Source organism: Anas platyrhynchos, chromosome 5 (genome assembly GCF_047663525.1).
Source record: "Anas platyrhynchos isolate ZD024472 breed Pekin duck chromosome 5, IASCAAS_PekinDuck_T2T, whole genome shotgun sequence".
In the NCBI taxonomy this organism is placed as follows: Eukaryota; Metazoa; Chordata; class Aves; order Anseriformes; family Anatidae; genus Anas; species Anas platyrhynchos.
In genome coordinates this window covers 49,921,795-49,946,156 of record NC_092591.1, presented here as the reverse complement: position 1 = coordinate 49,946,156, position 24,362 = coordinate 49,921,795, and the positions used below count along the sequence as shown (strand labels likewise).

At 40.5% G+C, this 24,362-nt stretch overlaps 1 protein-coding gene across 4 annotated transcripts in view; it reads left to right on the top strand.

Moving 5' to 3' along the window:
- The window catches only part of RAG2 (recombination activating 2), a 489,305-nt gene that overhangs the window by 419,636 nt on the left and 45,307 nt on the right, over window positions 1-24,362 (top strand). The window lies entirely within an intron of this gene.

Below are 24,362 nucleotides of genomic sequence, written 5' to 3'. Positions count from 1 at the left end.
AAGGTTCACGTGTTCAGTGCAGGTGCTAGCTTCAGCTAAATGCCAATTTATACCAGTCTTAAGTAATGAGGAAACATTACCTGTGCCAGGAACACAGGTATCTCAAATCTGATTAGAGGCATAAGTGTCTCTGTGGATTAATTACCAGAATTTCTTGTGCTGGATTTGGCAGAGACACTCTCTGACTAGAATAACCAGAAAAATCCTTCTTGCTAATGGTTTAACATCTCTGGTGTAATGTATTTCTCTCCTTCCCCGCATCTCCATTTCTAAATCCTTTTAGCCTTACAGTGTCATTCCTTCAGTGTTAAAAACGACTGGTCCTTCTGGCCAAGCTAGTTCTTAAAATTTAGAGACGAAAAGAAGTTGTACTCCCATATTTTTTGCTGCTTCTTTTTGCCTACCTGTAAATTATTTCCTTCTATCTTAATAACTGTGTAACTAAATCACAGGATGCAGCAAAGGCAACAGCTCTCTGCAGTGCTCCCCTGCATGGCCAGCAAAGCAGGGGGACTAGCATTTTTCTCCAGCTTACCATAGTCCTGGAAAGCCAAGCTGGCTGCTGCTTCTCTAAGGGCTGGGCCACTGCCATGGGTCACAGGCAGGGCTGACAGCACTGCCCTTGCCACGCTGCACTTGCTGTCTCAGCACCTGCCCCTGCTGTCCATGCCCAGCCCTCACCCATGCCAGTTCCTCAGTCCGAGGGCAGCAAATCTCACTGTGCTTACAGTGTGTGCTAAGCCTGAAGGGTCCCCTGAGGAGACTCCCTGCGTGATGGAGAGCTGCTCACCTAAACAGTTTGCAGAATCCATTTTATGCCCCTGGCTCTATGAAAACTTCTCCGTGTCCCTATAAAACATCAACCTACACACACACACCAAACAAATCTTGCATGAAGTTTGTCTACGCAGCGTTGGCATACGTGCCATAACTTGCTATCCAGTCTTGTTTTTCCCTGTAAGCCATTCATTTCCAAGTTTAGGACTTTGAAATACAACTTCTGAATAGCTCTACTGCAGAGCAGTTAATATTGGATGTTTCTGTCATTTAATTTAATGCTACCAAGTCCTTCCTATTTCTCCATGCTCACCTCTCACACACACTGAGTGCCTCTCTCTCTCTCTCACTTCGGTCCTACAGCTTTTGAAATACACACCATTAAATAGATACTGTCATGGGATTTACTCCTTGCAGTTTGTCCCTGAGGACTGTAGAAATGAAATTTTCAGTTTTATAGCAACCTGGGTTTGGTAGGACTTCCATGTATCCTACGTTTCCCTCATTTTTTCAGAGGAAGAGGGGTACTTAAAGGCTCCGTATAATTTTTTCTTCTTTGGATTACTAGAAGTCTCACAGAGAAGCTTAGCCACACTAAACTTCAAAGGGCCTTACATTAATGAATAAGACACAGTACATGAATAACATAGGCTACATGGAGCAGAAATAAGGGCTAGTGACACTATTGTAAACTACCTGCTAACAGCACGGTAATAAAATGAGGCAGAAGTGAAGTAAATCCTTCTGTGTTTTGTGTCTGATTAAACTGGCTTATAGGAAGAGAGGAATAAAATATAATAAAGCCATAACTTTGCAACACTGTATGACAAGAAGGGACTATGTCTCTTGCAGGAAGGCCAAATGACATGCCTTTCTAAAATGACAAGGCACTTTGGAAATCTTCCTTACTCGGTACTCAATATGTATATGCAGAAGAGCAGAATGCTGTCCCAGTAGAAAGCCTTTCAAAGGTCTAGCAAAACATGTAAATATAGATGCACACAAAGTCACATTCTTCATAGGGAATTCATCCCTGATACCTCCTACTGCAGCTCTCAAGTTCAGGGCCTTACCCTCAGTATCATAAAGATTGAAATGTTACCATAAAACACACATATTCTTGGTTAAAAATGAAGCCTATTCATGAAAGGCAGAGTATATTTCAAAATTGGTAGGTGTTTTTACTATGCATATCAGTGCATACTTTAGAAGCTGTCACCAGTATATGTTTTATGAAACAGTGTGGTAGCTCCATTGCAAATCTGTTGGATTTTTTTACTCTTTCTCACAGGCTAAAAGTGCACAGCTCAGTGTACACTGAAAGTCAAGGCCGATAGTTTGTTTATGTACAACTGTATGCCTCCTGATACTGTTTTATCTTTGACCCCAGACCTTGTAAATTTGTAGGGCATCAGTTCACCCCTTTGATATGTCTTCATCTCTTCCAGCACGAAAGACAAGTTGGCTGTGCAGGCCGGGGAGACAGTAGGCTCTGAATTTCAGCAAAAGCCTCTCTTGCACTCCCAGGGAAGACTGTAATATATTCTGAGCCCTGTGGATGTCACAAGCTAAGCAACTCTGACAAATAAAACATAACAACAATCTGATGTGAATTTTATGAAGCCACTGCTAACATTCATCTTCCAGCTTCATGGAAACACAGAAATATAGAATAGCTTCTGTCTGTCTGGTGAGGAATAATTAAAAAGCTTGAAAGAGATAAGAGGAGGAGAACAGGCTAGACTAAAGCTGTCTTTTTGAGGTCTCTGTGTCTGAGTGCCAGTGTGAAGGTGGGAAATGCTTTGTGCACACAGACTAAATAGTCCTGCTTGTAGGCAGCAAATTTGGTCTCTTAAGAGCTTATAGAGCAGCTCAGCTCAGAAACAAAAAGGATAAAAGTGAACTTTGCTATGGGAAAGATCAAGCTCAACAAACCACTGCTGTTATCTGAGGAACAAATAAGTTGAAACAGCATTACACCTCTCTTTCCCAAAATTGCTCCAACTACCTACTGCACTTGAGAAGGCTGCACAGCAAAGCCGGGTATTACAGAGCTTATTACCCAGGCAGTCACAACACGTGTGGGGAGGAAGATCCTGACCTTTTAGAAGCCATCCGCATTACTGCTTCTGTTTCCATCTCCCAGGACTTTGGCCTGGCGACAGCTCCCTGCTTTCTGCCACCAAGTTTGTTTTAGCTATCTGTATGTATTAATTTAACATGATGGCACAGGAAAGACCTAATCTCGATTCAATTTCACTGTTTCAAATCAGGAGTAGCATCTTTGTTAGTGATGCTGCCGTGAGGCTGGGCATTCAGCTGCTTCATTCTCATCCTGCCAAAGCTTTGGCTTGACCCTGACATGGGCACAGCGTGGGGCAGAGGAGGCAGTGCTCAGTCCCCTCACTCCAGGTGGGAGCTCAGCCCAGGAGCCACCATGGGGCCACAGGGCCATCCTCCAGCATGAGCAGGCTCCGGTTGTCTTTCTCCCTTCTCCCTCTTTTCTTCACCCCCTTGAAAAAAAAAAAAAAAAAAGCAAAATGCAAATATTTTGAAAAAAATAATGATTGATTCATTTTGGAATGATTGAATGCTGTCTTCCTATGCAGATCTATTAAAAAAAAAAAAAAAGAAAAAAAAAAAGAAAGAAAGAAAAGAAAAGAAAAGTGAAAAAGCCCAGCTCAAGCTAATAATGCTGCTCCAGGAGCTGCTTGATAAACATGCAGTTTTCCTATGCAGTATGACAAATCTCCCAGGAACTGATGTTGCTCTTCTAAGCACTGTATAAAAAGTTGCTTTATCTGCTTAATAATGTATCTAGATTTAACCTCTCCTTTGCAACAGACAAAATTAAACAGAGTAAATCTGCCTTGGGATATGAGCCTATTATTAATACAGATCTGCTAACTGTATTTTAAAATACTATTGTGTTCCTCGACACATTCTCTTCCATATGCATTATGGAAAGCTAATGCATTAACTTGGCAATAAAAACGCATGGCCTTCTGAAATGAAAGTATTGGATGAATGAATTCTGCTGGTTCTGCGCACAGTCTCAATGCATTGCTCACATGCCCTTGTTTTTTGCAAGGGTGAATAATAGAAATAGTCCCATGTTCAGCAGCTCATTTTGCAAGACTCACAAAGAGTAATAAAGCAATGGTGAATTTATCATTTTACAGGCACCTCCCTATGTGGGAAACTATTGTTGGATTTTTATTTATTTATTTATTTATTATTGCTTTCTTCCTTTTAAGGTGGCATATGGGGTTCACTGTGCTAAAATGCCTTCATGTCTTTGCTATAAAAAATGACAGATATCAGAAGCCCCTTTAAATATGACTGTCTGTGCTTCACAAGCTCTGCTTTCAGCCTGCAGAACGGTTTAAGATATTGCAGCAGCACTGTTCCAGGCTGTGATTATCCAGGAAACTAGAAACCAGACACATTTACTGTCTAACGTTCACTGCATCTCATCTTTTCAGATTCACTGCTTCACTGCCTGTTGAGTTCATATGTTTCAACATGTGCCCTTGAGAGGCTTCGAATGAATCAAAAACATTAACACACCAGGGTATACTGATGTGCAGCTTCTGAAAGGGTATTGACGGCCTTGTATGTACATCTCCATACAAAGTTCTACCTGACCTAAACAACTCACTTCACTCCCCAGATGACAGGATAAATGGATACTCAATAAAAGACCAAGCGTCTCATATTTGTCAGAGCTGTAATGCTCAAACTGGTATTAACACCTAAGAAGCATGGCTGCGTGAGAATCACTCTTGCCTGCCAAGTCTCACCTGGTCATACTGCAGTCCTCTTGTCCTAAAGTAACAGACCAGGGCAGGCTGTACCCAGAATTTCCCCTTTCCCATGCATTTACTTCAGGAGATTGGTCCCTACCTACAGCTCCACAAGACTGCAATTTCAGTGTTGCCTAAGTTACCAAGCCCTATCCTCTCTCATTTTTGCTAATACTGTGGCAGGTATAGGACAAAGTGGTGTTATACCTCTCATAAAGCTTCTAACGGCTTCTGCAAGTGATAGGTTTCCTCTGTGGTAAAACTCCCCAGGCAGGCTTTGCATTCACACTGCAAACACAAGCACAGGGTGGAGACCCACCGGAGTTCACTTATATGAGCAAGGAGTGCCAGGAACAGTGCATTTACAGCAACAATGAACTTCCAGAGAGATGTGACATACTTCATTAGTTTGTTCAAGGGGAGCCTTTCACCTTAACAGCATGTTTGAGCTTTGCTCTGCCAATTAATAATTATCAACTGCTTTTCTTTTGTTTTCCTGATGTTGCTCCTCTCCAAGGATGGAGACACCAAAACCTCTTAGGGAACCTAGGCCAGTGCTTGGTCACTCTCACAGTAAAATCCTTCCTGATGTTCAGATGCATCCTCCCATCTTTCAGTATTTGCCTATTGCTTCGTGTGCTGGCACTGGACACCAATGAGAAAAGCCTATCTCCATCCTCCTTGCACCCTCCCTTCAGGTATTTATGTACATTGGTTATTAATCACAGTCACAAATAATTGCACATTTTTGGAGGCCATTCCCTAGGTTGCAAGGTTGTCTCCATCTTCAGCTTCTCCTGTCAAGCCAGGAACACAATGTCCCAGTCAAGCAGTCCTGAGAGCCCCTTACTTCATTTTGGGAAACCAAGCCTTGGCTTGCTTGATCAGCAGATTTGCTTCCTCTTGCCATGTCAGCAGAACTTCCAACTGACAGTATGAGAGAAATGGGGAAAAAAAAAAAAAGAAAAAAAAAAAAAAAACAGCAATAAAAACACTGAATGTCATTCATAAAATTTCCTTTTTATGCAGATCCTACTTTATAGGATATTTCAATCCCTTCAAAATCAATCCCAGAACTATTCAAAATAATAATGCATTATGGTTCAATTTCTGGCTATAAATAAATAACATGAAACAAAACTTACAAGCTAAGTAGAAGGAGTACACACAGTGTTGGCACTCTGGATATGTTTGAACAGAAACAAAGGGCACTGAGTTATACAGTTCTCTCTCAAATATTAATTCTAAGGAAAATGAAGGGAATTCATCAAGTAATAAAATATTTACCCGAAGTGGTTTGCCCTTTTCTTAGCAGATAAAATAGAGATAATTGAAATAAAAGTTCATGAAACAAAGTTTTCTTCCAGCATTTTTCACTATCGTTCCTCAAGAAACAGAAAGAAATGGAGGATAATTACACATCAGAATTCAAATGAGCTACAAGGCCAGGCTGGATGAGGCCTTGGCCAACCCGGTCTAGTGGTTGGCTTCCCTGCCCATGGCAGGGGGCTTGGAGTTAGATGATCTTTAAAGTCCCTTCCAACCCAAGCCATTCTATGATTCTACAAATTGTGGGATACTGTGCAGGCTTACTGGGCAAAGATGCCATTGTGGATGCTGATCCAAGTTTATAATGAATGTGGATAGGCATAATGAGATCAAAATGTTGCATATCAGAAAATTAACACAATTCGTACAGCTGTATCATTTATTGGTCAATTAATCTAGGAAAAATCACAGTTCATTTAGTGAATAGAAGATAAAGGAAACCAGCACCTTTGGTCATTGTTAACATCACCTCTACGACTGACATCCATTTTCACAATGCATAAGAAGGAAATGGATACAAAAAACATGTAACTGTATAACCAAAACCAGAGGCTGATCTTTTTTAAACTTACTGATTAGAAATGCCTAATTGATCTTCAAATTGCACCTCATAAGCTCTGTCTTATTTCATGCATGCAGATGCAGATGCAGATGCTGATCTCACACTCACTTGGTTCATTTGTACTTCTCTGTAGCCACACTATGACAGCAGCCTCTGACCAGGGTGGGCCTCTGTCCCCCAGGGAACTCATCTGGCACTGGGTGTCAAGGGAGAGCAAAAAAGCCTGTCCACTAGGGCTGGCTATGAAACCTTTATGTATCTGTAAGCCAGCAGAAAAACTGGAAACCATGCAAGCAAAATAGTGTGGGGACCTTTTAGCAATCTTGCCTGAGTGCTCTTGACCCTCCTCGAGAGGACCAAGTGGTTCCACTGCAGTGGCTGGGAGCGAGACAGGCTGTCCCTGGGGGGAAAGAACCTTGTTCTGGGGGAGTCCTCGAGACAAAACTCAACAAAAAGCACAGAAAGCACAATAATGCAGCATGATTAAATGTGAAAGGATTCAGAGTACCAAGTTTGTTTGACAAAATGGAATGAGGAACAGAATATCAATAGACATACATTAATAAAACATATCTTAAGGGTTTTCATTCATTAAATATATATGGCTTAATTCTCTTTATATATTTTTCTAGTATTAACCCCAGTGTGAGTCAGAAATCAGTTCCTTGAATGGTCTTACATATCCTAAATATCCAGGTCTTATATATTCCTAAATAATCAGTGAAGAGTTTAAAATCAGTTAAGGAGTTATTCCAAGGAGGACACAAAAAGAAATGAGATAAACAGGCTCTAGTTAAAGTTAAAAAGTGTTTGTTTTTTAACAATTTTCTTTTGAGAACTGTTATATCAGCCAGCATGGATATCATGAGGTTACTGTGTGGAAAAGAAATGAACCAGCAAATCTCTCCAGATTGCCAGATGCAAACAATACTGTTGTCAGTATAGTTTCTCCCTTGTGGAGTAAAAAGCACTTGAAAATTATGATTAGATAAAATCATAATGATCATATGATCACAATAGCTATTGTACAAAAGGCAGGAGAGAACACATTGTAAAGAAAAAGCCAATTAATGATTTTTTTTTAAACTGAGACAAAAGGTAGCCTTCAGAGCATATTTAAGAGGGATATGACCTCTCTTTTTCTGTAATATGTGCACAAACTTTTGAAATACATTAGCTTAGTGGCAGCTGTGATTGTACGATACATGGACTCCTTACTTCATGCATGAGTAAAAAAATCGGTACATGGCTTTCACTGAAGAGACTTCACCGAATCGTGGGCCCAGAAATGAGCTGCTTAGAAACTTTAAACCTACTGCTTGACACTAGCCAAGCTGACTTTTGGTCTTGTTCATCCACCCCAGGCAACTTCCATTCTGTACTATGCTGCTTCTACTTCTACTTCTACTTCTAGCTTCTACAGCTACTCTTCTGCTCCTAATATGGAAAATAGTTCCTGTTGTTCTCAATTCTGTTAATCACCAGTTAAAGTTGGGAATTAAAATAGGAAACATTCTTTAATGTTATTTTGTTTGTTTGTTAACTCATATATATGAAAGGATAAAACTTGGTTTCTCTGAAACTTGGATAATCTCTATATTAGTGAATAGTAAGATTTAATATTTACTTGCAGGTATTCAAGTTATCAGTGTCTTAATATTGTCACAGCCATTGTAAAAGTATTTTCCATAAGGGGTCTTTGAGAACATTATCTGTCAAGAGGGACTGTATCTGAATGGGTAAGTATAAGATTTCACTTCAAACAGCAATAATGGAAATAAAACTATAAGCAATGATAAAATACCATGGAAGGAAATCTTGATTTCTAGTGGACATCCTATGGTTACAGTTTTATGATTTCTGGTCCAAATTCCAAATGGAGAGAAGTCATTCAAACAAGATTATGTTATATTTGTCCTTGCCTCTAAAGTTAGGGTATGTTTTCAATATATTTGATTTATTTTAGATTAATATGTACTACAAAGACTTTTAGAACAAGGTATTGTGCATTTCAGTGTAGCAGGCAGCATCTGCTCTATCTCACAGAATGGCAGCTACCTCTGCGGACTGCCAAGTCCCATAAATTTAATGGTGCAGTCTACAGAAAACAGGTTCCTAATGGTTATATATCTATAGACAGAGATTCATGGTACTAGAAAGGCCCATTCAATCATCTAGTTGGACTTTCTATATATTGAGGGGCTCTTAAATTTCACACTGTAGCCCACAATGCAGGAGTAAATACATAGCTAGTCATCTTTATCACCCATGGCAATTTGTAATGAGGTTCAGAAACCACACCAGCAGAGCCTGCAGGGTGCACAGGAGGGACTGCCACAGCCTCTAGGTCAGAAGAAGGACATCAACCAGAATAGATGCTTCTCTCTAAACCTGTTTCTTCAAGCTCATTTCCTTTCATATCTCCCCTGCATTCCCATAAAGACCTGGGTGTGCTGTGTCCACAGTATCTAAAAAGATACTGAAATACAGACTGGCTTCTTCTGTAGCCTAAAAAGCTGTAACATTTGAGGAAGGGAGGAAAATGGCGTGAGACTATGTAGGAAGAGTAAGAAGGCAGGTCTGCATTTGATGATGTTTTTTTGAGGTTCTGATGGTCTTCATTAAGCCTAAGCTTACTGGTGTCTGTAAAAGTTGAAATTAGAGTGTACCAGTCATAGGAACTAGTACGGTAAGTAGTGTCAACACAGAAGACATCAGGGAAAACACCTGACTTGAAGGTCAGGAGATTTACAGCATGAATTCTGATGTTATCACAAGAAATATTCTAGGTATAGAGAGAAAGCAAGAAACCTAGAGCCTTTTGAAGCAGACTTCAGTATGGACCACAGCTACATATTCAAAATTTTGCAGTTGTGGTTTTACATATGTGCCTAAGGGTGTAAGCAGATCTTTCCCAAGATCTCAGAATTCATTAGAAATGTGTAGATTTGAAGACATGGATTGGCTTACTTTTTCTACTAATCTGTGTTGCAGAAATGAAAGTTAGCAGAATGAAACATGGATATTTGCTTTAAAATGTTGCACAAGCATGCTTTGAAAGGTTATACCTTGCATCCAGGAACAGAGTACGTTTTGCTAAACTCAACCTTCAGCACTTGGGTTTTGATGATCAGGCATAACTGGCCCACTCTAATTACATGACCGTCCCTACCAGAGATGAGTATCTGTGTACTTGAACTCAGAGAAGAGCTATTAATTCATAGAGGTCCCTATATTAAATGCATATGCTATATAAAATATGCTGTCACCACAATGCTTTTTTCTTCCTGTGTTGCATTCATTTCCCTCTTTCATTAAGCTTGCTTTCCAGATAGTTGGTTAAGTTAATGTATTTGCACTTGGCTCATGCATTAATCTCTGCAAACTATATGACATTTTACATACTGCACACCTTGTCATAAATTATTACTTACTTCATAATATGTATCACTCTATATTTCTAACCACTCTAAAAGGTAAAGAAATGCATCAGCTACTGGTGACTCACAACATAACGGTGACAGAAGGAAGCCATTCACAAATAGAGAAATAATGAAGATTTCTTTTCAATCTAATGGGCATTAGGGAAAATATTTTAAAGTTCAGCAAGTAGTTTGAATTTTAATATACAAGTTTACTAACACAACTCCTAGAGCTGGCCACGAATTCTAAGAAGGATAAGAAAATGTCACTGCGCTATGAGATAAGGAGTCATTTAATCTTCTCTGTCTTATTCCATCCTCCGTTCAATTCTCTTTTATTAACACAAGAACAACAGGTTTCTCTAGGTCTCGAAGTATTCTTATTTATTTCCCATTGCTGAAGTTTACTTCTGCAATGAAAAACCAACTAGCTGGGGGTTCGTGCAGTGCCTGTCATTCCTTGCAGCTGGTTGCTGCGATATGAAACAAAAAGAGGAGCTCTCAATATATGCAGTAAGGAAGATTAGATAGCCATCCTCCGCTCCCCACACAGGAGGCCCAGCACACCACTCCCTAGTTACAAATTACCCTGGCGTCACTGATCGTCCCTCTGGGCTCTCACGGCTTGTCCTCCTTGGGAAGATAAATTTCCCAGTCCCACGCTGCGTTCCAGTAAAAAATAAATAAATCAACAAAAAGCCTTTTCCTATCAGTCTAATTTATTTGACAGCCTTTCATCATCAAGCATATGGAAAATTATATTTACCCTGATAGTCTTTTATCCGGACACACAGTGGTAAAAAGCTAAAGATGCAAGGTAAGATAGAAAGCCTTCAGGACACCAACAAAAGCCTGGTCTTCTTGTAATAGTTGCAATGAGATTTGAAATATTCCTAATGTCAAGGGCATGATGTTCAAGTGACTACCCACCTGTGCGGTTTCTTGTGCTTTGCACTGTCTGAAGGTTGCTTTGCTGTTCCCCATTTTGTAGAATTCCCACACAAAATGTTTCTGAATGAATTGAACTGCAGAGATCTGCGGATTCAGAGATGCTCAGGTGGTTTCAAAGCAAATTATAATTTCTTCTTAGGAGTGGGTGACTAAACTAACCACTGAATTAACTGCTCAGTGCTTTAATTGGTATTTTTTCTCAGTAATACTGACAAAAATGCACTCAAACCATCAGGTAGTAAAAGAATGGAATATGAGGCATCCTCCTCTGCAATTCCAGGTGCAAGTTTTGTGATCCAAAGTATAATTTCAAGTCTTTCTTTTCTTAACAACACAAGGAAACATCCAGCTGTGAGGCTGCGTATTTAAACAGCTGTGGCATGGAATGAAGCTTAATACTTGAGCAATGAAGGGACAGGACAAAAAAACAAGTATGATTCAGTCCTTTCTGAGGACAGAAGACTTACTGCAAACTTGGGGAACACTACTTATCTGCTCCGGCTTCCTTGATGAATTGTCTGTTCTGTATTTTCCTGCATTCTCTCTGATACATTGATCTGATACACTGCCTAGGTAGGGGATAAATTTGGCTCGCCCTTGCTTCTCACCAGTATTAATGCAGTGGCTTTTCATATGCTTGTTTTCCTGAAGGAATGGCTGTCCTCAGGAAAAAAGATCTATTTCCTCCTTTCCTTAGTTTGGCTGTGGAATAAAATTGAAACTTTGTTTTATTCTGTGGATTCTCCCACATACATTTTGTTTTATCTCAGAAGTCAATTACATCAGTTAATCATAAAGATTCTGGCAGCATTATGTGATGTATGTGTGGAGCAATATATAAATGTCAAACCTTGTTGCTGCGGGCTAGGAAGGAAATGTTGCTTATGAATTATGTTTTAGGAACTGAAAAGGCCAGAGTATTTCTAGGCTGGAGTTTACTAGCAACTTAAGTGCCCTTATCCCTGAAAGTCAGGCAACACATAAGCTGAAATCAGAGTTGTGACATTTGCAATTATTTTCAAACAAATACACGCACCTTCAGGGATAACATTTAAAGAAAACAAAAACTTAGACAATAGCCTTTTCTCTCCCTCTGTCTTTCAAATGTTTGGAACAGCAAAAATCCTCTATTGCAAAGACACTGCCAAGCCATTAATAAACTAAACAAACAGATACACAATTTTATCATAAAATTGAAAGAGAATACATTATTTCCCTGTTATTGTCCAAGATGTTACTTGCCAAAGGAACCTGAATTTTAAAGGCCCAGGACAGAAGATCGGACTTGAAGCCAGGGTGTATTTATGTTGCACTGGCATGGTCAGTGTTCCCTTCCCACTCTTCTTACTTGAAGTCTGATGGTTTCCCAGGAGGTTGGTTATTGGCAAATCCCCACAGGAACTTCCTTTCCCTCTGTGTTACTGACTGCTATCTAATTCATATTGCTCCTATTCTCAAGGGAAACCAATGCCTCCTGAGTGGTGTTCTGATCCTTTTCCATACTGAAAGCACTTCCCAAGCACAGTCACCAGTAAAGTTTATTAGCAGATGCATCCTTTTTGTGCCCCCAGATATTAATGAAAGAAGAAATAGAATCATCATGCAGTGGGCAAGGAGTATGGCAGGGAGGGAGATCAAAACCACACTGCAGCCCACAAACTAAATCCCAGTCTTGGTTTTCAGTAGCAACGTCAATGCTGTGCATGTGGGCAAATCATGTTGGCTAATGGAACTGAGGATCTTTAAAATAGTGGCTTCTGGGGAAGAAGAAATCCCCGAGTGATCTCAATAAAGGGAACCAGATGCAGTTCATCCCAGAGCTGCAAGAAACCCAATATATTGAATCGCAAGCTGAGTAGTAAGGATTTCTAATAAATTTTTGATTTGGAAAATATTGTATGTCTGGGAACAGAAAGATAATACAGTTATGGAAAGGGGAAAAATTAATGCAGCCTACTGCTGGTCCTCTTCTTTGACCTCAATAAAGCATTAGAACAGTTATTTGAAGTAAGGAAAAGTGCTGAGGAAACTGAGGTCAGGCGTTTTCTTTAATATGAACTGATTTTCAAGATGATAGATTAATATGACTGGACAAAACATCTGTCGCAGAACAGCATGGAAAATGTTGGAATATATATTTTAAGCATCTTGCTGGAGCTCTCTCCTACTGCTGCAGATGCCCAGAACACCCAAAGCAAGCAGCTTCCACTGTTATGTACTAAAGCATGAAATGGAAGTGACCCAAAGACAATGCAGCCTCAAATGGTGTTTGCTACAAAACAGATTGCTTGCTGATTGCAGGGCAGTAGAGAAGAATAAACAGAAAGGTAATCAGGACAGCAGAGCCATTCTCTCCACTGGCTATTTTCTACGCCTGTGTCACTTCAGATGAGGAGAAGCTGGTTTTAGCAGCGAAGCAGGAAGGGCAATTGCATTTCCTCCTTCCTATCTGAAGTACGATTGTTGCATTTTGTCCACACTTGCACAGGTGAATGGGGAATCTGTCCCTTTGCCTCTGCAAGAGCTTATACTACATCTGAAACCCACCCAATAAATCCTTTCTATGTACTTCATGAAAACGGGGTTGTTAATTCAGCACCTGTATGTGAACTTCACACATTTTCTGTGTTGTTCCCAAGGAAGAGAAAATATATGATGTACTATGGATTTTGTTGTTTGTTTTCATCAAACCTTGACCACATGAAATATTATCAGGACAGGAAAGTAAAGGTACATGAGCTGTGAACTAGCAATGACTGTTAAACATCGTGATCGCTGTAACTTCCTAGCCCTCAGTCAGTCCTCTACAGCATCTGCCTTTACTATCTATAGCTACTGTATTTCTCTCCAGTATCTTCCCTTGCTGAAATACTTCTGGCTGCTCAGAGGAAATAAATCTGCACACCGAGGAGGCCTTTCTGGGCATCCTGGGGACTCAATGCCTCAGCTGCGAAAATGACATTTGTACCGTCCTTTAAAAAAGATTAGCAGAAGGTGGTGAAGATCATCATGCTATTAATACAAGACACAAAAAGCATAATTTTTTATCTTAATCGATAATCGAGTGACCAATAAATGTTTCTTTTTTAGCACTTGAGACTAGAAAGCTAATATTTCACTCGTGCAAGGGGACATAACCAAAAGCCACCAGACTTTTTTTTTAAGAAGTGTAAGTGTTTTGAAATGAATCTTCTTGACACCCTTCTTTTTAAATTACGAATGTTTAGCTTAGCCATTTCTCTGCACTACACAGAGATGATCATTTTTACAAAAGGGATTCATCATTTTCTTACTAATAGTGTTTAAGTTCATTTCTCATCAGTTCAGGCTCAGATTTAAAATAAAAACAGAAAGCAGCGGGACACCAAATTGCTTAGGCATGTAGGCTTGTGCACTTCTTTGCCTTCCGACTGCACACTGTGGGGCCAAGCACTCAAGAGGAAAACATCCCGGCTGTTACTCCTCAGCAGCGCAGCCTGTACTCCAAGTGGTGCAGAGGACCACACGAAGCAGTACAGCCGCAGAGCAGTATTTATGGTGGTGCTGTGCAAGAGGGGACTTGGCAGAGCCTCAACAGGGAGAAATAAAAGCAAAACAGCACTGGCTGAAGGGCTATGGGAGCTCTCGCTGTTTTTTCAGAGGCAGGGAAGATGGCAAATTGGAAAGCATCTCACCAGCCATGCAGAGAGGCTGCTGGCAGGGTGGGTGATAGGTTCAGAGACTGGCAAGCGTGTCGGTCTGGAGATCTCCACTGTCAGCTGCATCCCTCAAGAGCAACACATCTCGAGAACATTCATTGCCATGGCCACTTGTTCCTTTTCTAGTTAAAAATTACTGACAGTAGAAATAATGATAATAACATGTAGGTTATGTTACGCACATAAAAAGGAATTATATGGCTTTTGTGTTTCCTCCCTGAATACATTTTAAGGCTTTGGTCTTGGTTGTTATACTCAGTGAAAGGAAGAATCTACCTACATCCCAAACTCCTGCTTAGCAAACTTCCATTCAGATTATTTTCTACTACAACTCAGTCTATACCTCCTGTGAATAAATAGAGAAGATGTGAAATTACAGGGCTCTTGATCTTCATCCTAGAAATGCATACTGAGAAAGGACTTAATGCATTGTGGAAAAAAAAATAAATAAATAAAAATAAAAAGGCTTAATCAATGTCACTGCTATTAACGTATCAATTACTTCAATACATTTGCAGTGTTTCTAGACAGCTTTTATTTATAGCAGCCCTAGCAGTGACATGACCCAAATACTTGTTTAATTCCCAGCGTTTATTCTTGCTGGCCTGTGTGGGTATGTGTTGCTCACAGGACTCAGCCTATACCAACCAATTTGACACATGAATCTAAGCAGTTGGTTTTGTGTGGCTTACTTGGAGTGCTTGCTCTCATGCTTTGGGGGTTGTTTAATTCGATTTATATTTGTAGCTGGTGAAATGGGGAGAAGGGAGCAATTACAGCACAGTGCTTTATTATTTGCTAGCCAAAGAAACCAGCGTTTTCCTTCCTGCAGAGTAAGAAGGTATTTTAAGACCTTGCAGCTTTCCTGCTCCCCTGGGCCTCTCCCCCCAGCGAGTAAGGGAGCGCTGCAGCAGGGACCTTGGGGCACTGCTGCTGAATTGCTGCCCCTGTCACTGGGACCTAGACTCAAGTCCAGGTTCCTGGAGATAAGGACAACAGTGATTGATAACACGTCTGGGCCTAGGAGACTGAAAAATGGAAGGCAAAAAACTCATTAATTTTGTGTTTGTGAACTGGAAATCAGCTGAGCCATGACAGAAGCGCAGGAAGGGTTTGTCTACCAAGGCACGGAGCCTGACAGAGGTAGAAGAAAAAAAAAAAAAAAAAAAACGGGGAAGACCACGGCTTGGGAAGGGAACTAATGGGGCGGTAATAGCAACACCAAAAGCAGGACAAGAGCGAAAGATGAGAGCCCCAGAGATCCAAAGTCTGTTGCCTTTATAGTGCAAGTCCTCTCCTACTCAAACCTGCCCCTGAGGGCCCTCCTGTCAGACTGGAAGGAGCAGCAAGGCCACAGGTGAACAAACCTGCAGTTGCTTTATGGCCAAACCACAGCAACAGCGAGGGGTTTGGCAGTGCCAAGAGCCCTCCACAGCTGCTGACCCCAGAAACTCACCCTGAAGTGGGCCCCAAACTTGTCCCATTCAGCATTTCTGCAACACTTCTGCCATTTCTCTGTAGCCATTTAGGGAAGCTGATATTTAGGCTAGAGATCTTTTTGAAAGCGAGAGTTTGTGGTTAGCATGTTTGAATAGCAAAGCTTTCTTTCGGGAGAGAGAAACCTCACCATGTCAGAGAAACACAGTTCCCAGTTTCTGTGTGTGTGACGGGTGGAGGCTTTTATTACCCAAAGTGTTCCTCTCGGGCAGATACGGGTGATTTTATGGAATGAAACTAATTAGTCATATCTTTTTCCTATACCAGCTACATTATTGCTGCAAAATTTAAATTGCACCAGTGCTTAGGATGCATGAAAATAACACATGCAGTATAAAGAAAAACTATTTTTTTCCTATACCTTGCTCACTATTTTAATAGAAAACACAATCAGTACTACCATGTACAAGTATAATGTTCCCTGGGTAAAGCACCACTCTGCTGGATCCAGCTATTTATTGCTTAGTAAATGAACGCTGGCTGAGCGAGGGCTGCACGACGGTCCTTCTGAAGCAGTGCAACATTGCCACCACGTGCTCTGTGCTGAGAATGGCTTTTGTAGTGTCAGTAGTTACTCTCTGTCCCCGTTATTTTAGAAAGAAAAAAAAAAAAAAAAAAAAAAGAATTTTTTCCCTAAACAAATACTTATTTTGGACTTAGGTACTGGAAAAGAGTAGCCAGAGCATTTGGAGCTCTTGCATGATGCTCAGCAAGCCCCATACCAATTTCCAACACATTTTCCCAAACCAATTCATGTATTTGCTCTCACCCCTTCAATCTTCCTTGTCCAGAGAAAAACACTTTTTAGTTACTGACCCTTTATTTTTTTTCTCTCTCTGTGTCAGCTTTCCCTTAAGTGCTGCCCACCATCTGTTGGTCTCGTGGGAGAGTCAGTCAGCTGGCAGCACTTGGGATTCTCTTACTGGTCTGTTGGGCTCAGGGGGCACAACCTGAGTTATGAATTAATGAGCCCAGGACTTAGAGGAAATTTCAAGTACTGAAATAGATCTTTTTTTTTTCTTTTTTTTTTCTTTTTTTTTTCTTTTTTTTTTTTCTTTTTTTTTTTCCCTATGAATGTTGTATTTAATATTTTGCTGAAGCCAGGAGGCAGCACATTTCCTAGAGTAACCCAACGGAGATGACATTGCAGTTAGGGTGGGAATGGTTAGACATGCCTGATTGCCTTTACACTTCAATGAAGTTCTCAGTCTTTGACCTGCCCCTTCCATCTTTCAGAGGGGTTAGGTCTTGGTTAACTGTGATGTTGATCCCAGCACTAGCAGCTGTCCTAAACTATCTGACTTTGCCTTGCAGCAAGCAGACAGCGTATATTCTTTCTCTTGATGAAGAGACTAAGCATTAAAAATAGAACCTAAAGGCAATCAAAATACAGTACTGTGAATGCATATTATATTTTTGCTATTTTAAACTCAGGGAACTAAGGAAGTACATAAATGCATGGCACGGTGATGAAAGAAATTTAAATAATGCAAAAGGAAAAATATTTTTTTGGCATAATTGCTATTGATGGGAAGTTAGAGAGCTACATCAGACCACTCATGCCACAAACACAAAGAGCAAATACATGTTTGTACCAACAGTGCGAAAAACAAATACATTTGCTTTCTCAAATACATCCACTGACTGCACTCAGTCACTCGGGCCTGAGCAGCACAGTCCAGGTCACTGAAGCTACAGCCAGTCCCAGAGGCAGCCAGCAGCCAGCAGGACCAGGGCAGGGGCAGGGGCAGCCCTTGCACCACATCGGCTCCCTGTCAGCCACCAGTGGAAGTGAAACCTGCCCTCAAGGAAGTGAATCTTTACTGAAGTAAATGGTGCTAATTGCATCTCTCTACCTGGTGCCAGGGAATGTCACGCAGCCGTTCAGGTTGCTGGCCTTGCCATGCTAGTCAATACGAAGCATCTTTACTGGTACACAAGTCTAACGAGTGCATCTGACCACGCTCCTTGCATACTGATGTTTGCCAGCCCAATTCTGTCACAATTCAAAATGTTAGCTATTAAATCCAAGATCTCTAATTAAATTAAATCTCTAAATAATGCAGAACCCACTAGCTCAGAACATACCAATCCTGTGGTACAGCATTTGCAGCCGCGATTCGTCACCTCTAAAATTCATTTCTAGCACATATTCGCCCTCACACTGCTGCAAGAAAACTTCCTCTCCCATCCTGAGTCTCTCCCAACTCAGAGTTATAAGTTTCCTTTTATAAACAGATCCCTCACCAGTCAGCTCTTCTCTGCGGAATCAGAAAGAACAGAGCACATACAATGAGAGTATTGCTCCACACTTGCACAGTTTTTTATTTTTCATTACTTATGATCTTGGGATATTAGAAAAATGTGTGATCATATATTATCTGAGTTCAGACAGCTGTGAGAGAATTCATAAAAGAGATTCTCTGGTGGTGGTGGACTTTTTCCTTTATTATTCAGCTCTTGGATATTTGCTTCCACAGCTCACCAGGAAAGAGCCAGCAGCCCTCCATACAAAAAGCAGGCCAACAGGCAAGGTCCACCTCGATACAAGAACACATTATTTGTAAAGAAGAATGTGTTATATTTTTAACATTTGCACGAATAGTCTCATTTAAGAATCTTATTCTCAGTAAACACAACAAATGTAATTGGTTTTGGCTAAGAGCTGGAAGAGAACATTGGTTTTAAGAAGCAGCTCATGCACTGTAGATGCTACTACAAATTTACTATCACTAGTCCATAACTGAACAACAGTTTGAGGATCATCTGTCAGTACATGACAAACAGAATCACTTCTCATTTCAGTCCAGGACCAACAGAAATCAGACCTGAAGCCTGAATATCCCCAAAGTAAGGGCTGCGTTAGGGCTCAGGGGTCTGGTTCAGTCCCCAGTGTGGGTACAGGCCCTGAAGTTCAGCTGAAGTTCCTCCAAAATTTTGGCCAGAGGAGACATTTCAGACTTTCCCCTGAAACTGCCTTTTTGTTTACTCCATTTAGCCTCTCTTATATACAAACAGCCCTAATAGCTTTTGTGTCACATGCTCTGCAATGAGCAGATAATTGCGTCAACCCAGCAAGAGCGTGACTCACTAAGTGAGCAATATCCATTTTCAACAGGGCAAAAATATCGGTGGAGGCCCACTTAATCGTTCCATGATACAATTTAGCACTGCTATAGCATGTATTAAATTAATTAAAAGGCTTTCCTTCCCGTCAAAGGTATAATCAAGGCAATTTGCTTCCAAACATAATCAAGGAACTATGCAAGAAAAGCTTAGCAATATGAGCTATTTTTTCATGTGGAAAGTTAATTGATTTTCTATCATTTTTCCCCTCTGGGATTGAAATGAAGCTTTGCAAAAGTTGTTGTTCTCTAATGTGTAATTGGTCCACTTGAACTTTTAGAGGTTACCTGAAAGTAGGCCAACAAAGTACTTTTTTTCTCCCCTTCTTGTAAGAGATTGTATCAACCATCAAATAAAAGAAAAAAGAAAAAAAAAAAAAAGAGAGAGAGAGAGAAAGAAAGAAAGACCTAGAGGCCCCAAAAAACTCTAAGGTGCTTTAAAACAATTAACATTTAAAACAAAGAAACTTTTCTGTGAGGTAGGAATCTGTTTCCTCTCTTACTGAATACATCAGCAAACCCCTTTCTGAATGTTAACGCTGTGATGGTTTAAAGGAACACAGATTTTTGTTTTCTCAGTGCTTGGCACTAGAAATAAAATCCCATCTGGAAAAGAAAGGTTAGAGAAGGTGAACTGAAAAGCAAAATTGAACACTCAGTTAAACCAACAAGTGGTAAATGGCCAAGGCATTGATAGTCTGCTCTAGCCCTTCCTTTGGGGAGGACAGGGTGAGGCAGGGTTATGTGGAAGTGTGTTTTGGAAGGGAAAATACATAAAAAATACAGTTGGCTCCAGGGAGCCTCCTGGGAAGCTGCAGTTCATCCGAAGTGTCCCAGCGAATTGACAGTGTTTTACAGGAGCCCAATTACCAGCAACTGCAGGGAGGGTCCCTATGTTGTGTACGTTGATGCTGACAGAGCTGCATGGGGTGGGAGCATCAGGAGGAACTTACAGCGACCAGCACACAATGTTTTGGAGTTCATTGAACTGAGTTTTATTCCTAATTATTTCAACTAGCAGCACCTCCCTGATTTGTGTAATAAAATACATCATTAAAATATGGGCTTAAGTCCACACAGCCATTCAAATGGACAAGTGGCCAACCAAAGGTGTTTCAATAGCCTCTGCAGCTCTCGGCAAGAGGAAGGTTCCCCCCTCCTGTTGAAAAACTGGCAAAGTCATAACCTGTCTTCTGTGTGTGATATGATATTGATTGCGGTGTAGTATGGCAGTCAAGACTGATAGAGGCATGGAGAATAAACAGTAAAATAAAAGAATTCCCTGCAAATATTAACTTGATGGCATATTTGAAATAAGGAAAAAGTTTAACTTCACATATTCCAAATTAAGATCAAAAGAGATGTCATTTACTCAGGCAAAGAGTAATGCTGAGCCACAAAGTCATGAGACAGAGAGCTACATGCAGATACAGGTTTTCTCAGAATCCTAATGTGGTTCTGGTCCTACATTCCACTTCAAGCTCACCTCTAAAATAAGCTGCTTTTTTTTTTTTTTTTTTTTTTTTGGTAAGAGCAGAAAAAAAGCCCTCTCCTCTATCTTACTGTACAATTTTAATGCAACTATGCTGTTCAGAAAAACAGAGTATTTAAATAATACATCATTTCTCATTTGTGCAAATGCTGGCAGTGATGCCTCATAAATGGATCGTCCAGCCTGTGTACAAATCAAGAGCTTGTAGAGATGCTCTGGAAGTGAAACAGTCAGACCAAACCTGCACCATTGCACTGAACCAGACTTTTTTCCATTACAAGAATTGAAATCCCGAGATGACAACAGTCTTAACAAGTAAAATTTTTCAGACTTTAACCATTCATTTTCATGTATATTGTTCTGACAGGGAAAATATTAATCAAATCCAACTCCAACTGATGCAGTATTTTGCTACTATAATATGCTCCAATATTTTTTTCCGACTATTTTTAATTGCCCTTAGCAAATCGGCTCCACTAACTTCAGAGCTACTTGCAAAGTTTGGCAGATAACGATTTCAGCAAACTGTTTTCCCTAAACTTAACATTGCTAAATTTTACTTCATTCTTAATTTCATCACTTCTGTTCAGAGCACTCCAAGTTATTTTTTTCCCCTATCATCTTTGAAGGATGACTTTGATCTGATGGTTCTGGGGCAGCAAGTGAAAAGTATTAAAAAGAATACATATTTCAAAAATGAAATTTTGAGAATTATAGCTTTACAACCAGTACCGGAAAAACACTTATTTGAACATTTGTGATCAGGGCCTAATCCTGTCATTTGGAAAATACCTTCAGCTGCAAGCACCAAAATGTAGCCCACATTGAATACTATTACCCATGGAACAGTAACCATTTGAATTTGGATTGCTGGTTTGCCAGCACATTCATAAATCTGGGGGTTGGGATGTAGGAAGGTGTATTCTTTTGACAATCAGGATTCTCATGCCAATATTGCAAAAGAATGAAAAGCAAGGCATGAAATGTCACATTCACGGCCCAGGTGATATTTGGCTGTTCAGCCAACCTCTCTTCCCATTATCTCCTTTCTTCCTGATCTCAGCAGAAGGATATCCACAGGCTGTTATTTTTTGTACAGTTTATGTTATTAATGTTTATAAGTGTAAAATAAATCCGTGGAACTCAAGAAGAGTTTCACAACCCAAAACAAAGAGCCTTAAACAGATCACAGTTTTGTTGTAGGAAATGCTATTCAGCTAGTGCTAGCTGTCAGTATTTTTGACAGTCTGGATTCTGAAATATGTTACTTAGCAGAATCCTTGGTGGGCAGAGGAACCGGCATGTAAGCAGCTGACTTAAACAAAGGCAATTGGGAATTAAATTTTCATTCAGTAAGCCAGCTGACCATTATTTGTATTTTCCCAATTGTTTGTTTTTTGAAAGCTTTGCAAATGCTAAGCTTGTGCATGAAATGTTAACGGTGCTTTGATGTTTCCTGGCCCAGGCACCAGCCTTCCATCTTTTTTACTGTAAAATTTTATCCAGCAGGAAAGTAGCTCATTGGATTAATGCAGTGTCTTGTCAAGTGTAGGGAAGCCAGCTGTAAATCTCACGTAGGAAAAACAAAAACAAAAATAAGGAAAAGAGGAGAAAAAAAAAAATGCACAACAATTTCAACATTTCACCCTCAAAGAGCAAGTGTACAATATTCAGCAAATCTAACTGGCAGAGTCAACACTTCCAAGTAATCGGCAGAATTTGTCCTCTAGCTAAGTTATTCTGAGGAGCATAAGCAACATAATAAATGACACTTCTTTCTAAGAATTATGCCTATCATACTGCCTAGTAGAAGGCTTTATACATATGCACAGAAAAGCAGATGGATTCAAGAAAGCCTATTAAACATGAGGTTTACTTGCTGCAACTACACACCTGCACTCCACAAACAGTGCTGCCCAAGTACTCAACCACAACAGCCACAAAAGAACAAACTCTGCTGAAACATATGATATAATGAGGCTAAAGCCCTAATTTATGGTGTTAGCACCGCCACAAAATACACTGAAGAATCCCACACATTTTTAATCTCATTTTAATGGCTCAAGAGATAACTGTGTTGTAAATCCACATGAATTACTAAATGATTACGCTCATTTTTCAGTTGGACATTGAAAGGTTGTCAGGAATTGTATCAAGTCAACAGAATATTTTAGTATAGTTCACCTTCTAGAAAAATATCACTTTCCATTTCATTCTTTAGAATACCATTGCCTCCTTATGGAATGCAGTAAACTTAATAGTTATATTCTATAGATTATTTTCATATAGACAAGTCTCCATTTGCTTTGGTTTGGGGTTTTTGCTTGAGAAATGTTTGATTAAAGATTTTTAAAGAATCTACTTCCCCAAAGTTTGGGGATATTGAGATGAAAGGAGGCTTTGAATATTCAGAGAGTTGAAGAGTATTCGGTGTGAAGTTAGATTTAGGGATTTTGTTCAGATCTATCTTTGCTTATTATTTTGAAACACATTTATGTGGATAGATGTTCTGAAAAAGACACCACAGAGCACATAAAATTATAGATTGTTAATCAGGGAAATTTTATTATATGTCCTTTTTGGAAGTGCTGTAAATGAGACAAATATTTCTGCATTTTCATAAGGCATTAAAATTGATTTCCATTTTAACTGTGGGGCACTGCGATTGCAAATAAATTAGCCTGTCTATAAAAACGACGGTACCTTCTAACACTTGCTTTTCTTCTTGCAAACTTCCCATAAACAAGCAGTAAGGAAATCTCCATCCTAACTCTGTGGCATTTCACAGCTCGTACACCTGCAGCGCTGGCAGTACCCTGCCAGCCAAACCAAGGCATCCCCTCCAGCAGCCGGCAAGCACAAACTCAGCAAACCCATCATCTTTTCAGGTGTTGCAGAACTTACTCAGGGCCATTTCAGAGAAAACTGCCTGCCTTGTTTTCCCAGGGGAGAGGCAAACACTTAGCACCTGGGAGAGCCGCGTGTGCCTGGGACTGGCGAGGGCGGCCCGCCGTCAGGGCAAGGGCCCGTCCCTTCCCCACGCGGCCCGGACACATGTGGCACCTCAGGGCCACCTGCGTCAACTGCCGCACCGCCACAAGAAAGCGCACTGTGGTGGGAATGCCCTCCACTATCGCAAGCATTCAGCTCTGTGGTGCAGGGAACTCGTTTCATGAGGCCGGCAAGAGCCCTTCTCGAGGGTTTCCTTCTCGAGGGTGGTGAGCCTTGTGCTCTGCACAGCCCCAGTGAGCCAAAGGGTCTAATGAACCTCTACCCCAGTCCTTTCAGCATGCTTGGAGACCCGGCATAAGGCTCCTGGTTCAGTGTCCTTGGTCAGTGTAGCCAAATTGTCCCACAGTCTTGTAGCCGGGGGGACCAAGGTGCTACTCAGACCCCTGAGTGAAACTTAGGGTAGAGGACAGCAGGGTACAAATCAGCCTGCCAGCCAGGCAGCCCCCTTGATACAGAGTGGCTGCTCAGCCAAACCAAAGCATACATAAAAATGCTGAATAACAAAGAATTTGGTCCTGTTTTGATTTGCAAAGTTCCCGTTCCACCACAAACTGACAGAATGCTCCTGTATAGCAGTGTAAAGTATATGTTTTCACAAAGGATGTCAGATCGTTTTAAAACAATTTTGAGATAAAGCAAAGTCCATTTCCAACCCTTTCCACGTCACAGAGGGAAAAAAAAAAAACTTCAA